This window comes from Geotrypetes seraphini, chromosome 1 (genome assembly GCF_902459505.1).
Source record: "Geotrypetes seraphini chromosome 1, aGeoSer1.1, whole genome shotgun sequence".
NCBI classification, from domain to species: Eukaryota; Metazoa; Chordata; class Amphibia; order Gymnophiona; family Dermophiidae; genus Geotrypetes; species Geotrypetes seraphini.
Genome location: NC_047084.1, coordinates 171,068,901 through 171,082,657, shown reverse-complemented (window position 1 = coordinate 171,082,657; position 13,757 = coordinate 171,068,901).

Sequence of the window (13,757 nt, the reverse complement as noted above, 5' to 3'; positions counted from 1 at the left end):
TTCTCATAGTACTCTTCGCTATGACCAGTCTGGTCTCTAGAATAAGCTCTGTTATTGTCTACTGTAAGCTATTTGTTGTCATGACTAGTCTTGTTTTCAAACGATTGTGAATGTCTACTTGTAACCTGTTCTGAGCTTCTGGGAGAATGGGATAGAAATAGAAATAAATAAATAATAGTTTGTGCATTTTTCCCTTGGATTTTTTTTTTTTTTTTTTTAATGTTCTTAAAAAACCCAAACATCTAGCACATGGTCATTTTTGAAACAAAAAAACATTTTCTGTACTAGATTTTTGGACGTTTTCCCCAAATCATCCAAAATAGGATACAGAAAATGTCCCTGCCCATTTCCTAAGCATGGAACACTTATTTTTCAGCTTTTATAATGTCACATCAATGAGAAGATAAACAAAATTAAATTCTGAATATTCCCTTTTCATGAATTATTGCTTCATTACATCCCTAGTAATCAAACTGATGTTTTATTTTCACCAATGGCTTCTGGCTGAAAACAGTGTAGCAATTTGTCATTTTCTGAAACATTGCCTCATTTATACTGCATTTTCATGAGATAGGCTTTGACGAAGCCAACAGTTCACATGTTTTCTCTAGAAGTCCAGTTGCCCTTCAATTAGGAGAAACAGGATTTTGAAATATTTTGGTAATTATGCCGATTTCCACAAGAAGTAGAGGCCAAATGATATAAGAGAATGAATGGGTAGAAATACAGCTGATATGCCAAGCTGCTTGCTTCAAATTATAAGAAAATAAGAATAGCTATACTGGGCCAGACCAATGGTCTGTCTAGCCCAGCATCCTGGATTGGCCCCAGTGTCACAAGTACTTGGCAAAAATCCAAACAGTATCAACATTTCCTGCTACTGATCACAGGGCAAACATTCACTTCCTCCATGCCTGTCTCAATAGCCTGTCACAGGAACTGTCCAAACCTTTTTTGAACCCACTTACATTAACCGCTGTTACCACATCATCTGGCAATGCGTTCCAGAGCTTAATTATCCTCTGGGTAAAAAAAAAATATATATATATATAACTTTATTGAGTGTCCCCTAGTATTTGTAATTTTTGATGAAGTAAAAAATTGATTTACTTGTACCAGTTCTATACCACTCAGGAATTTGTAAACGTCAATCATTTCTCACCTCAGTTGTCTTTTTCCAAGCACAAGAGCCCTAACCTCTTTAGGCCCTCTTTTACAAAGGCATGCTAAGCGTTTTATCGTGGATTTAGCGCATGCTAAATCAATGTATGCGTTAACCGCTAACTGGATAACATACATGCATTAGTGTTTATCACGCGCTAAACAGCCTAGCACACCTTTGTAAAAGAGGGAGTTAGTCTTTCCTCGTATGAAAGGAGTTACATTCTCTATAATGTACTCTGAACTAGATCCACTCTGGTTGTTAAATGAAGATGGAAATAGCCATATGTTAACTTAAAGATCAATTTGTATGCTAGACTTGACTCTGTACATCTAACATTACAGTACAAATGAAAATTCATAATTTGTTCATCTGTGCTTTATGTATGTCAACCTTGTTACCCGTTTTGAGCTCGCTGGGGAGGACGGGGTACAAAATTAAGCAAATAAATAAATAAATCATCTTGGTTGCTCTTTTTTTAACCTATTCTAATTCTGTCATATCTTTTTTTGAGATTTGATGACCAGAATTGAATGCAATACTCAAGGTGAGGTCACACCATGGAGTGATACAGAAGTATTACAATATTCTTAGTCTTATTTACCATCCGTTTTCTAATAATTCCTAGCATCTTGTTTGCTTTTTGGGGGCCACTGCCGCATATTGTCAGTGATGACATCTAGATCTTTTTTCTTGGGTGCTGACCTCTAAGGTGGACCCTAACATCTGGTAACTATGTTTTGGATTATTCTTCCCAATGTACGCCACTTTGCAGTTGTCCACATTCAATTTCATCTGTCATTTGGATGCCCAGTCTTTCAATCTCCTAAGGTCATCCTGCAATTTTCCACAGTTCACAGGCACTTTAACAACTTTGAACAGTTTAGTGTCATTTGCAAATTTAATCACCTCACTCATCTTTCCAATTTTCAGATCATTTATAAATATGTTAAATAGCACTGGTCCCATTACAGATCCCTGCAGTGCTCCATCCTCCTCCATTGAGAAAAATGTGCATTTAACCCTCATTTCTGGTTGTTGGGTTTTTTTTTGGTCTAATAATCAATCCCTAATCCACAACCAAACATTGCCTCTTATTCCATGACTCTTTAATTTTCTAGGAGCCTCCCAGGAGGAACTTTATAGAAAGCTTTCTGAAAATCTAGGTACACTACATCAACCAGCTCTTCTTTATTCACATTTTATTCATACCTTCAAAGAAACGCAGCAAATTGATGAGGTAAGACCTCCCTTAGCTCAACCTATGCTGATTCTGTCCCGTTAAACAATGTTGGTCTGCATGTTCCATAATTTTATTTTTCATAAAGGTTTCAATTATTTTTATTTTCCCTGAAGTCAGGCTCACTGATCTGTAATTTCCCACATCACCCCTGAAACCCGTTTTAAAAATTGGCGTAACATTAGCCACCCTCCAATCTTCAGGTACTACAGATGATTTAGCGATAGATTACAGATCACTAACAGCCGATCAGCAATTTCATGTTTGATGATTCAGTACCCTAGGATGTATATACTATCCAGTCCAGGTGATTTAACTTGCCAATGTAGATCAGTATGTCTTCCAGGTTCACCAAGATTTTGTTCATTTCCTCCACATTATCAACCTTGTAAAACATTTCTGGTTCAGGTAGATTTCTTACCTCTTCTAACTTAGGCACTCACATGAAATCATCCATCTTCATTCACTTCCTATAAATTCAATATGACTAAGCAATTCATGGTGCGAAAACATGGCCGCAGCTTTATTAACCTTTTAAAAAATACCAACATAGCATGTCCATACATCAAAATGCATCACTTAACATATCTTAAACAATGTCATATTCTTTGTCATTCCCCAGCTTGATGATGTCATACGAGATGTTAGATTATCAACTCCCCACAGGCCCAAGGTATCGCAAAGCCCAAAACCCAAATCACTTGAGGTGGTGACACACTCAAGCGAAGCATAGCCTTTCATCATCAAAATGACTGACCCTCCAACCTGAAACCCACTCCATTTCCACCAAAACTGTGATTAAAATTGCAATGGCTCCCCACCACTACCACTCCAGCATAGGATGGGATGGGTGGGACTTTTTCCACCCATTTCAATCACCCTTCCTCCCACCACCTTTTCTCATAGTCTAAAAACTCGCCCAAACTCTTTCGCCACAGCACTTCTTTCCTAGCTCATCCCCTCAATCCTTAACCACCAATCCACATTCTTCCCAGCCTTCCCAAAAAAACCTCATCCTTCCTTTTAACCTTTTCCCACCCATACCTAACCCCAACCCACTCAAGCATGCTTGGCCAAGTTAATTTGCTCAAGGTCAAGCCCATGAGCATCTCTTCCATAAAGACTGAAGTAAAGGATTCATTCTGTCTTTCTACTATGACCTAAGTGCTTCCTTAGCTTCTTGATAATCCAACGGCCCCACAGATTCCCTCATGAAGTTTCTGTTTTTTTATATACCTGAAAGAGTTTTTGCCTCTTTGGCAAATTTGTGTTCATTTTCTTTTTAAGCCTTCTTTATCAATGTTTTGCATCTAACTTGCCAATGCCTAGGTTGCTTCTCATTTTCTTCATTTGTATCCTTTCTCATTCTTTGAAGGATGTCTATTAGGTTCTAATAGCCTCTTTCACTTCACATTTTAGTCATGCCAGCTCTCATTTGCTTTTATTTCCACCTTTGTTAAGGTTGCAATGTAAGCTGTAGTATCACATATTTCTTGAAATTCATGCAGCTAATAGTATAAAATGTTTGTGCTGTGAACTCTGCACTCCTGGCGAGTTTCTGAGAGAGATTTAATTGTAATTTTTCAGTGTTCTTTAAACACATCTCAATACTAAGATGTCAAAAAAAAAAAAACAACCCAAAAACTTCTGATGGGTGAGCTTATGCTTAACTTATAAGTATGAGAAAATGAATGCTGACTTGCTGGGGCATAATAAGATATTCAAATTGGTTTGGGGTCCATTGATGTCTTTTGTAGATTTGTTATAGTTGCCCTTTATCTTTATTTTCCATTGTATTGCACCCACACATCCAGGGGGGAGTGGGATGGGGGGGGGGGGGTTATATCTTTTGTTTTGGTATTATTCCTGATGGTAATGATGGAAAGGGAGAGGGAATTTTTATCTTTTGTATAGATTCTGATTGTTTATAAGTGCTTATTTGATTATTATTTGTATGTAAATTGTATTGCACTTTTTGTTGGCATTAAAAACTAAATAAAGTTTAAAAAAAACTTCACTAAAATTTGATGCAACAATCTAAAAAAACTGCAATTGGAGGTTGTAATGAGGAGGCCATATTGCATATCAGTTAAGCTATGGCTACCGCAAGGCAGGTAAAATTTGCAGTTGTTTATTTCATAATTTACTTCCCTTATCACAACATTGATCTCAGCAATCTTGTATATTGAAAGAATTTATACTTCAGAAACTCCAAAATTGTTTCATATAAACATTATCTTGTTTCATTAAAACTTGTAAAGCCTAGGAAACTTAAAAAAAAAAACAATTTTGCATTTCTCATTTTGTAATATTGGTGAATCACTTAATAGCTGACATCTATTCCATTAGAGTTATATCAGTTGTGCAATCCAGCGTTTTTGGACATATTTGGACTGTTTGATTAAACTTTAAAGTTTATTATAAAAACAATTTTTATATCAGCATGGAGAGTATTTCATTTTAAATGTGTTTCTTTAAGTAATATATTTGTCTTGAATTTGTCAAGCAATATGTTCCTCCAAACAGGATCATATTTTGCAAATAATTCAACTTGTATAATTTTTCGATGGGCAATACTGTATGTCTGTTTAGCTAGGTGACCTATACCAGTGGTCTCAAACTCAAACCCTTTGCGGGGCCACATTTTGGATTTATAGGTACTTGGAGGGCCGCAGAAAAAAATAGTTAATGCCTTATTAAAGAAATGACAATTTTGCATGAGGTAAAACTCTTTATAGTTTATAAAACTTTCCTTTAACAGTTAAAAGGAAAGATATATAAACTATAAAGAGTTTTACCTCATGCAAAATTGTCATTTCTTTAATAAGACATTAACTATTTTTTCTGCGGCCCTCCAAGTACTCTATTTTTTTCTGCAGCACTCACATTTAAAGTTCAATATCTTTTCCTTCTCAAAACTGGCACATTTCAATCACTAAATTGAAAATAAAATCATTTTCCTACCTTTGTTTGGTAATTTCATCAGTCTTTGGTTGCACTTTATTCTTCTGACTGTGCATCCAATACTTCTTCCCTTCTTTTAGCCTCCTGTATGCTTCCTCTCCTCCAGACCTCATTCCCTCCCCCCAACTTTTTCTTTCTTTCTCTGTCTGTCTTTCTCTGATTCCGTGCCCCATTTTTTGCTTTGTTTCTGGTTCCCTGTCCCCCCTCCTTCTTTCTTCCTTCCTCCGTGCCCCATTTTTTGCTTTTTTTTCTGGCTCCCTGTCCGCACCCCACCTTCTTTCTTTTTTTCTTCCTTCCTTCCTGCCCTCCCCCATGCCACCGCCGCCGCGGAATAGGCTGCTGCTGCTGCCACTATCAGGAACAGGCCATCTCCCTGCTTCTCTTCTGCACGGGGCCGACCAACTCTCGCTGCCCGATGTCAATTCTAACGTCGGAAAGGACGTTCCGGGCAGCCAGGCAGCGATTGGCTAGCCAGAACGTCCTCTCAACGTCAGAATTGACGTCGGGCCGCCAGAGTTGGTCAGCCCTGCAGGGAAGAGAACAGTAGACCACCCCCCCCCCCCCTTGGTACGCCACTGGAGCAGCAGCGTGTCTGGCCGGCTCGTTCATTCAAAGCCACGGGTGGCGGCTCCTTGCGAGATCTGCGCCTGCATCTGAAGCCTCTCTGATGTTGTGACATCAGAGAGGCTTCTGATGCAGGAGTGGATAGCGCAAGGAGCCGCCAACCCACGGCTTTGAACGAACGAGCCGGCTGCTGCTCCAAAAGGAAGAGAATGATGTCTCCAGACCACGGGCCGCAAATAAAACCTGGAGAGCCACATGCGGCCCGCGGGCCGCGTGTTTGAGACCACTGACCTATACAAAGCTATCTTCCAAGTAGTTATGAGAAGGGAATGGACAATATTTGAAGTGTTGATAATATACATTTGTTCCCCTTTAAAACGTATATGGTGCAATGGTTTCCAATAAACCAGTAAGAGTCTATTAAACAACAGATACGACTCATACTATCCCCCTCTTTTACAAAACTGCGATAGCAGTTTCTAGCACGGTAAGCCGCGCTGAATGGCCTGTGCTACTCCCGATGCTCATAGGAACTCAATTAGCATCGTGAGCAGCGCGGGCCATTCAGCGCGGATCCCTGCGCTAGAAACTGCTATCGCAGTTTCATAAAAGAGAGGGGGTGTCTTTGCTTTATTTTTATTTTTTTAGGTTTTTGAATGTAGGGCTGTTCAAACATTCACAGAAATCAACTACATGAGTTGATTCCTAGAATGACAATTCTCATTATTTGCCGGAATTGAGAGACAACTTCTTCAGGAATAATGGTCTTGAATGCTGACTCTTTTTCTAGCTTGTTCTCTAATTGAAATGTGCTTTTCAGTACATGAATCAAAAGAATCGCTCTTGGACTCCCCTGCCTCTAGTCATCAGACTGAACAACATCAGTTGACTTTGTGGTGCATTGTACTGCTCTTTTCAAAAGACTTGAAAGTACAATTGAACAGAGATATGTTACACTCTTGTGAACAATTAGGCATTTTTCCTATCCAGAGCTACCTTATACCCCTTACAGCACACTGATTATTTTTTTTTATGGCATAAGACTTCAGCATCTGGTATATCAAGGGAATATAGTTCAATGCATCCCATAGGCTGCACAGTCCCAAACAGAACTATAGTGGCGGTGTGCAGTACACTCTGTGATTTTTTTTAAGACTTTTGTAAGGAATCTGTTTTTTTTGGGTTTTTTTAAAGCAAGGAGAAACATGCATGATAAGCATAGCAGAGCAACAAAATCTAATCAAATCTATATTTATTTATTTTAGGTATTTATATACCACTAAGCGGTTTACAATCAGGTACTCAAGTATTTTCCCTGTCTGTCCCGGTGGGCTCACAATCTATTTAACATACCGGGGGCAATGGGGCCATCCGTCAAAGGACACCACCGCAATACAAAATACATAATCATACCCCTAGGCAGAATACACAGAACCATTAATATTCTCACCTCCTTAACGGGCCTTTTTACTAAAGGTGGTAAATTCTGCGCTTAACGTGTGGTAACATGGAATTCTAACATGTACTAAACCCAGATATAACAGAGCATTTATGAATTTTTTTTTAAAAAGATATTTTAATGCAAGTCATGTGTGGTACCTGAATTGAACTAACAAGAAAGCACTCAGGCCCGGATTATGTAACTGGTGCCTATGTCGGCGGCCGCAGATTGTATGTCAATCACTTGACAGCGCTGGCTACAGAATCACACCTGTGCATCCTGGGATACACTGAGAGGGGCCTAGGACTCCCATTGGTCCCTCCCAGTATATCCCAGGATGCACTGGGAAGGGGCCTGTTGGAGAGGCCTTAGGCACCTCCATAAATGTGTATGTCCTTTGTAAAATGATGAACACATGTGCAGATTTTTATCCTGTCTAAGGTATACCCAAACCACACCCCTTTGAAATCTCAGCATGGCATGGAGCTCCACGTGCAAACTGTGGCTTTCTGAAATCACCATTTACAGCTCTATGCAATGTACAAGTGGAAATGATGCTATTTACAAATGGTAATATTTTAAAAATAATTCTTGATATTTAGCTGCTGAACACAGTAGTTAGTTTTCCAAAGCACAAATGTAGGAACCTCTAGAGAGAGAAAAAAAAATGGAGGTACTAGAGTAGAAACAGGCTTTTCAAAACTGTTTGCCTGACACATAAAATTATGAATTTACGGTTTATTTGCCATCATGTTTCCTAGGAAACAACAGGACAACCTGTCGACAATATCTAAGATGAAAGAGAAGAAAAGCAGACCATTTGGGTTAGTACTTTTTAAATAATGCCTCAATTTGTATTGTTTTAGAACTCATTGATCCTGACGCAGCCAACTGGCGAAACCAGTGGCGTACCAAGGGGGGGGGGCGGGAGGGGCGGTCCGCCCCGGGTGCCAGCCCTGAGGGGGTACTCCCGGCCTTGCCATTCAGTCCCCCCCTACCCCCGAAGGACCGCTCGCCCCACTGACCTTCCTGTACCACCTGTGAAGCAGCCCGCAGCAGGATCGCGATGTCAGCGATCCCTGAGCTGCTTGGGCGCTGCTTCCAGCCAGCCAGCCAGATATCCTGCCGCGGACCCGCCAGCCAGATATCCTGCGCCGCGGACCCGCCCCTCCTCTGACGTCAGAGGAGGGGCGGGACCGCGGCGCAGGAAGCAGCGCCTAAGCAGCGCCTAAGCAGCGCAGGGATCGCTGATGTCGCGATCCTGCTGCGGCTGCTTCATAGGTGGTGCCGAGAGGTCAGTGGGGCGAGCGGTCCTTCGGGGGTGGTGGGGGGGACTGAACGGAAAAGGCCGGAGCATAGGTAGTGCGGGGAGGCTAGGGGGGCGATTGGTCCTTCGGGGTGGGGCGGGCGGGCAGGCAGGCTTTCAAGGGGGAGGGGGTGACAGGCAGGCAGGCAGGCAGGCCTTCAAGGGGGGGGACAGGCAGGCCTTCAAGGGGGGAGGCAGGCCTTCAAGGGGGGGGACAGGCCTTCGGGGGGTCCCTGGTTTAGAAGTACACGGAGGGAAGTGGGTGTTCAAAGAGACGTGCATATGCCAAACTTTGGGGGGGAGGAAGAAATAATGGGTCTGAAAATAGAGGAGAGGGAGAGAGATGATGGACCATGGGATTTAGGGAGGGAAGGAACAGAAAGGGAGAGAAATTGGACACAAGGGATGGTGTGGAGGAGGGATAGAGATACTGGATAGGAAGGTAATTGGGAAAAGAAAGGGAGAGATGGTGGACTCTGGGGTGGTGGGGAAGGAGGGAGAGATGCTGGATGAAAGGGTAGTTAAGAAAAGGTGGATCTGTGGAGGGATATGAAAAAAAGGAAAGATACCAGACTTCCTGGGGAGGGAAGGGAAATGGAAAGGGAGGACAGAGTTGGCAGATGGATGGTTAGCATGCAGAAAGAAGAAAGAAGGAGACCCTGGCAAGCAAGTTATCAGAAGAAATCCAGAGCCTTGGACCAACAAGATTTGAAATATAACCAGACAACAAAAGGTAGAAAAATTAATTTTATTTTCTGTTTTGTGATTATAATATGTCAGATTTGAAATGTGTATCCTGCCAGAGCTGGTGTTGGACTGCAAACGTGAGCTAGGATTTAACAGAGAGAGGAAAAGTCCTTTTTGTTTCTTTATTTTATTTACACCACAGCGCCAGTGTGGTTAGGAGAAGCCAAAGGGGGTGAAAAAGCTATAAAACCCACCAGGAGTTTTGAAAAAAATCACCCAACTGGGCAGGAAAATCGAATTGAAAAACCAATTCAATAGGCTGAATCGAATCGAAATTTTTTTTCCTGAATCTGGCAGCATTAGTTTGAGCTACTGTCTTAGACTTTAGGACCTGGGATTGGGGAGAGATGGCATCCTCAGTACTTTATAATGCAAGTGAAACGAGGATTTGGTCAGATTTTGAAGGGTCTGCAGAAAAAAAATATTGTATAGGCCGGGGACATGAGACAGAAGGAAATGGGAACTTTTCTTCCTTCTATTTTTGTGAATGGAAAGGCTGAGGATGTCAGAGAGTTCAGTTAAAATATGTGCTTTATAAGAAAATATAATAATGTGTTTTATAAAGTTTATAGCATAGCTGGCCTACTCAGTGAGGTGTTCCTAGTGGTGGTGGTGGCAGCGTGTCAATGTGTTGAGAGGAAGAGGTGGTCTGGGAAATTCTGCTGAGCAAACTCCGGGCCCATTTCCACCCCCCAGTTAGTCCACTCCACTCAACTGGTTCACACACTGAGTGGGTCTTTGGTGTTGTTTTGGGATCTCTTCCAGTGGTTTATCAGTATCTCCTTCTGGTCCTTTTGTTATCCTTAGCATTGACCTACAAAATATGTTTGTAACAGCGCTGCTTGTGTGGCATTAGGCTATGTAGTGATCGAAAGAAAAAACCAGACCTTTGCACATTTTTGCACTATATGGTGGGTGTATAAGGAGATTCACATTTCCTGCACAGCTAAGTCCATGTGAAGTTACCTTGTGCTGTATTTGACATCTAGCAAGGTCTCTGTTTGAAAGGAAAGATCTAAACTTAAAAATGAAGTGGCCAGAAGTTTTGGTAAAAGCAGATAGTGTAGCTGGTTTTAAGAAAGGTTTGGACAAATTCCTGGAGGAAAAGTCCATAATCTGTTATTAAGACATGGGGGAAGTGTCTGCTTGCCCTGGATCGGTAGCATGGAATGTTGCTACTCTTTGGGTTTTGACCAGGTATTAGTGTCCTGGATTGGGTACCATGAGAATGGGCTACTGGGCATGATGGACCATTGGTCTGACCCAGTTAGGCTATTCTTATGTTATGTTCTCATCTGTAGGGGCCTTTGTTTTCACTTCTTATTTTAATGTATTTTTTTTCTGGAAACTTATCAGTGTTTTTTTATAATGGGAACAAAAATGGAAGAGAATTAATGTGTGTGGGATGAGGGGGTAACTAATTTCTTCAGCTAAATAATTCAATCCACTTCAAACAGACATAGGAGAACTCACGCACCATTCACACACCCTCCAACCAAAAACGTTAAAAGAAAAAAACTATTCGACAACCTCCTAGCCATTTGAGCTGCAACACTCGACCCCCAACTCTACAACCAATTGACATCGACCACAGACTGCAAAACCTTCAAAAAGAAATAAAAACCCTTCTATTCAAAAAACACATAAAACCGAACTAACACAATCAGAACTGTCCCAAGCATCACCTGCAGCTACTCCATATGTACTTCTGATGTCATGACAATTCAGACATAATTTATGTTATGTTATGTTTGGAATATAAGAAAATTTTCACTGCCTGTTTCTATTCTGACCATTTATTCCGTTTCATGGTCATTACAAAAAATATTTTTTTACATGGGAGGGGGGGTTCAAAAAATGATGGGCCCCGGGTGCCACATACCCTAGGTACGCCACTGGGCGAAACATAGCCATGTTGGGCAGTAGCATTTCACACTTGGAAACTTTTAAAGGATTTAATAAAAGATTCATTTACTAAGGGTCAGCTTCTCTTCTCTTCCATGAAGTTTTCTAGATAGAGCAAAAGAATTCTGCAATTCAGGGGAGAGGTTTCCATTTGCAAGTGTAGATTTAAAAATTTGATCATTAATCCTATAAATGTGAAATGTGTCAAAAAGCAAGTGTGTATCTGTGCACATTTTCCTGGAAATTGTTCAAAGCCCAAGTAGGTATATACAGCGAAACCTTGGTTTACGAGCATAATTCGTTCTAGAAGCACGCTCGTAAACCAAATTACTCTTATATCAAAGCGAGTTTCCCCTTAGAAAGTAAAGGAAACTCGCTTGATTGGTTCCACCTCCCCTCCCCACCCTCGGCCACTGGCGCTGCTCCTCCCCACCACATCCCCAAAAGAGACCCCCACCACCAAGGCCACTGGTGTGCTTCCACATCCCCCCCCTGCCCACAAACGCCACCCCCGTGAACCAGCATTGCCCCCCTCATGAACGCTCCTCCCCCCCCATGCGAACAGGCATCCCCCGCCCGCCCAAACTGAAGGCTTACCCCCAATGTGGCACTGACACGCAGCACCAACCCACAGGAGGTGCCGGTGCCTGAAGATCGTGCTGCTTGCCGTACTGGGCCTTGAGCATCTGCGCATGCTCAAAGCCTTCTGGCTCTTGTTCTCTCCGAGAATTTCAGGCAGGATCTTCGGGAATCTCGGGCAGGATCTTTGCGCACCGGCACCTCCTGTAGGTTGGTGCTGCGTGCCGGTGCCACATTGGGGGTAAGCCTTCAGTTTGGGCGGGCGGGGATGCCGGTTCACGAGGGGGGCAATGCTGTTTCATGAGGGGGGAGTGTTTGTGTGCGTGGGCAATACCGGTTTGTGGGCGGGGGGACTCACAAATCGAGTCAATGCTCGGTTTGTGAGTCATGATTTGCAAAAATGTTTTGCTCGTCTTGCAAAACACTCATAAACCGTGGTACTCGTAAACTGAGGTTTGACTGTACTTTCACTTTGAACATGCAGCAAATTCTGTACAGAGAAAACAACTGTCCCCCAGATTCTATTTATGACACCCAAATTTACTCATGCAAAACTTCACGCTATTCTTAGATGCATGCCCAACTAAATTGGGTGTTTGATGGACCATTGGTCTGACCCAGTAAGGCTATTCTTATGTTTTTAACAATTGACAAATTGACAAGAAGTAAGATTTATGGCATAGCCAGGCAGCCAATTTTGGACAGGCCTGAGCCAAAAGTGAGCAGGCATCTCTCATCCCCCTCCCCAGCTTGTACAGCAGTCTCACTCTTCCTCCCCCCTTCATCCCATGCAGTATCTCTCTTTTCCTCTATTCCCACTCAGCCGTGCAGCATTTCTGTTTCTCTTCAGATCACCAGCAGTGGTTCCTACAAGCTGCCAGCAGCTGACCTGGAAGCCTTTCCTCTGATGCAAAATGCAAACACGTAAGAGGGAAGGCTTCCAGGTCAACCACTGGCAGACCTGCCCAGACCCACCCTGTGGCTATAACCCAGCACTGCATCTTGCTAAGTGCTATTCTCTAAATACCTGTACACAAATACAATAATACAATACAATAAACCAATTTCTAGACCGCATAACCAGATAGTTCAATGCAGTTCAAAAAAGAATAGTATAAGTTACATGGAAATGAACAGGTTCCTATAAACTTATTAAAATAGGTTCCTATAAACTTATTAAAAAGTTCCTACAAACTTATTAAAAGTTCCTATAAACTTATTAAAAGTTCCTATAAACTTATAAAAGTTCCTATAAACTTATTAAAAAGAACTGGTTACCTATAAACTTATTAAAAAGATGAGTTTGTAATTGCCTTCTGAAATGAATATAAGAGTGAGACATAGAGAGCACGTACCTGAAATCACTATCATGCATAGCAGCTGGGAAAGAGAGCAAATGCTCATGATATATTTTTGTATTTGCAGCCATTAAGCATTTAGTGTGCAACTGAAAAGGGGTGAAAGCCATGGGAAGGTCACAGGTAGGTCAGGGACATGCACTAAAGATGTGCACTATTACGTATTACACTTCTCCCTCCTTATTTGCTGTAATACAGGATTAACAGAACCTCAAATACAGAAAAACTGTGAATAACTTTTTCAGATGTTATTCGCTGTTTTCTATTAAAAAACCATCGTGAATATGGTGATACCGCAAATAATATGGTGGGAGACCTGGCCTGTTCCTGAAGGAGAGGCAAAACATGGTGAAGAAAGGGCTGGGAATCAGCGATTTTTTTCTGTAAACGCTTGGAATCAGCGATTTCTCTATGCAAGCTGATGTAATATGGGGGAGAGGAGCCAGCAAACTAAAAACTGTAAATAATCGAAACCGTGATTACTGAAACAG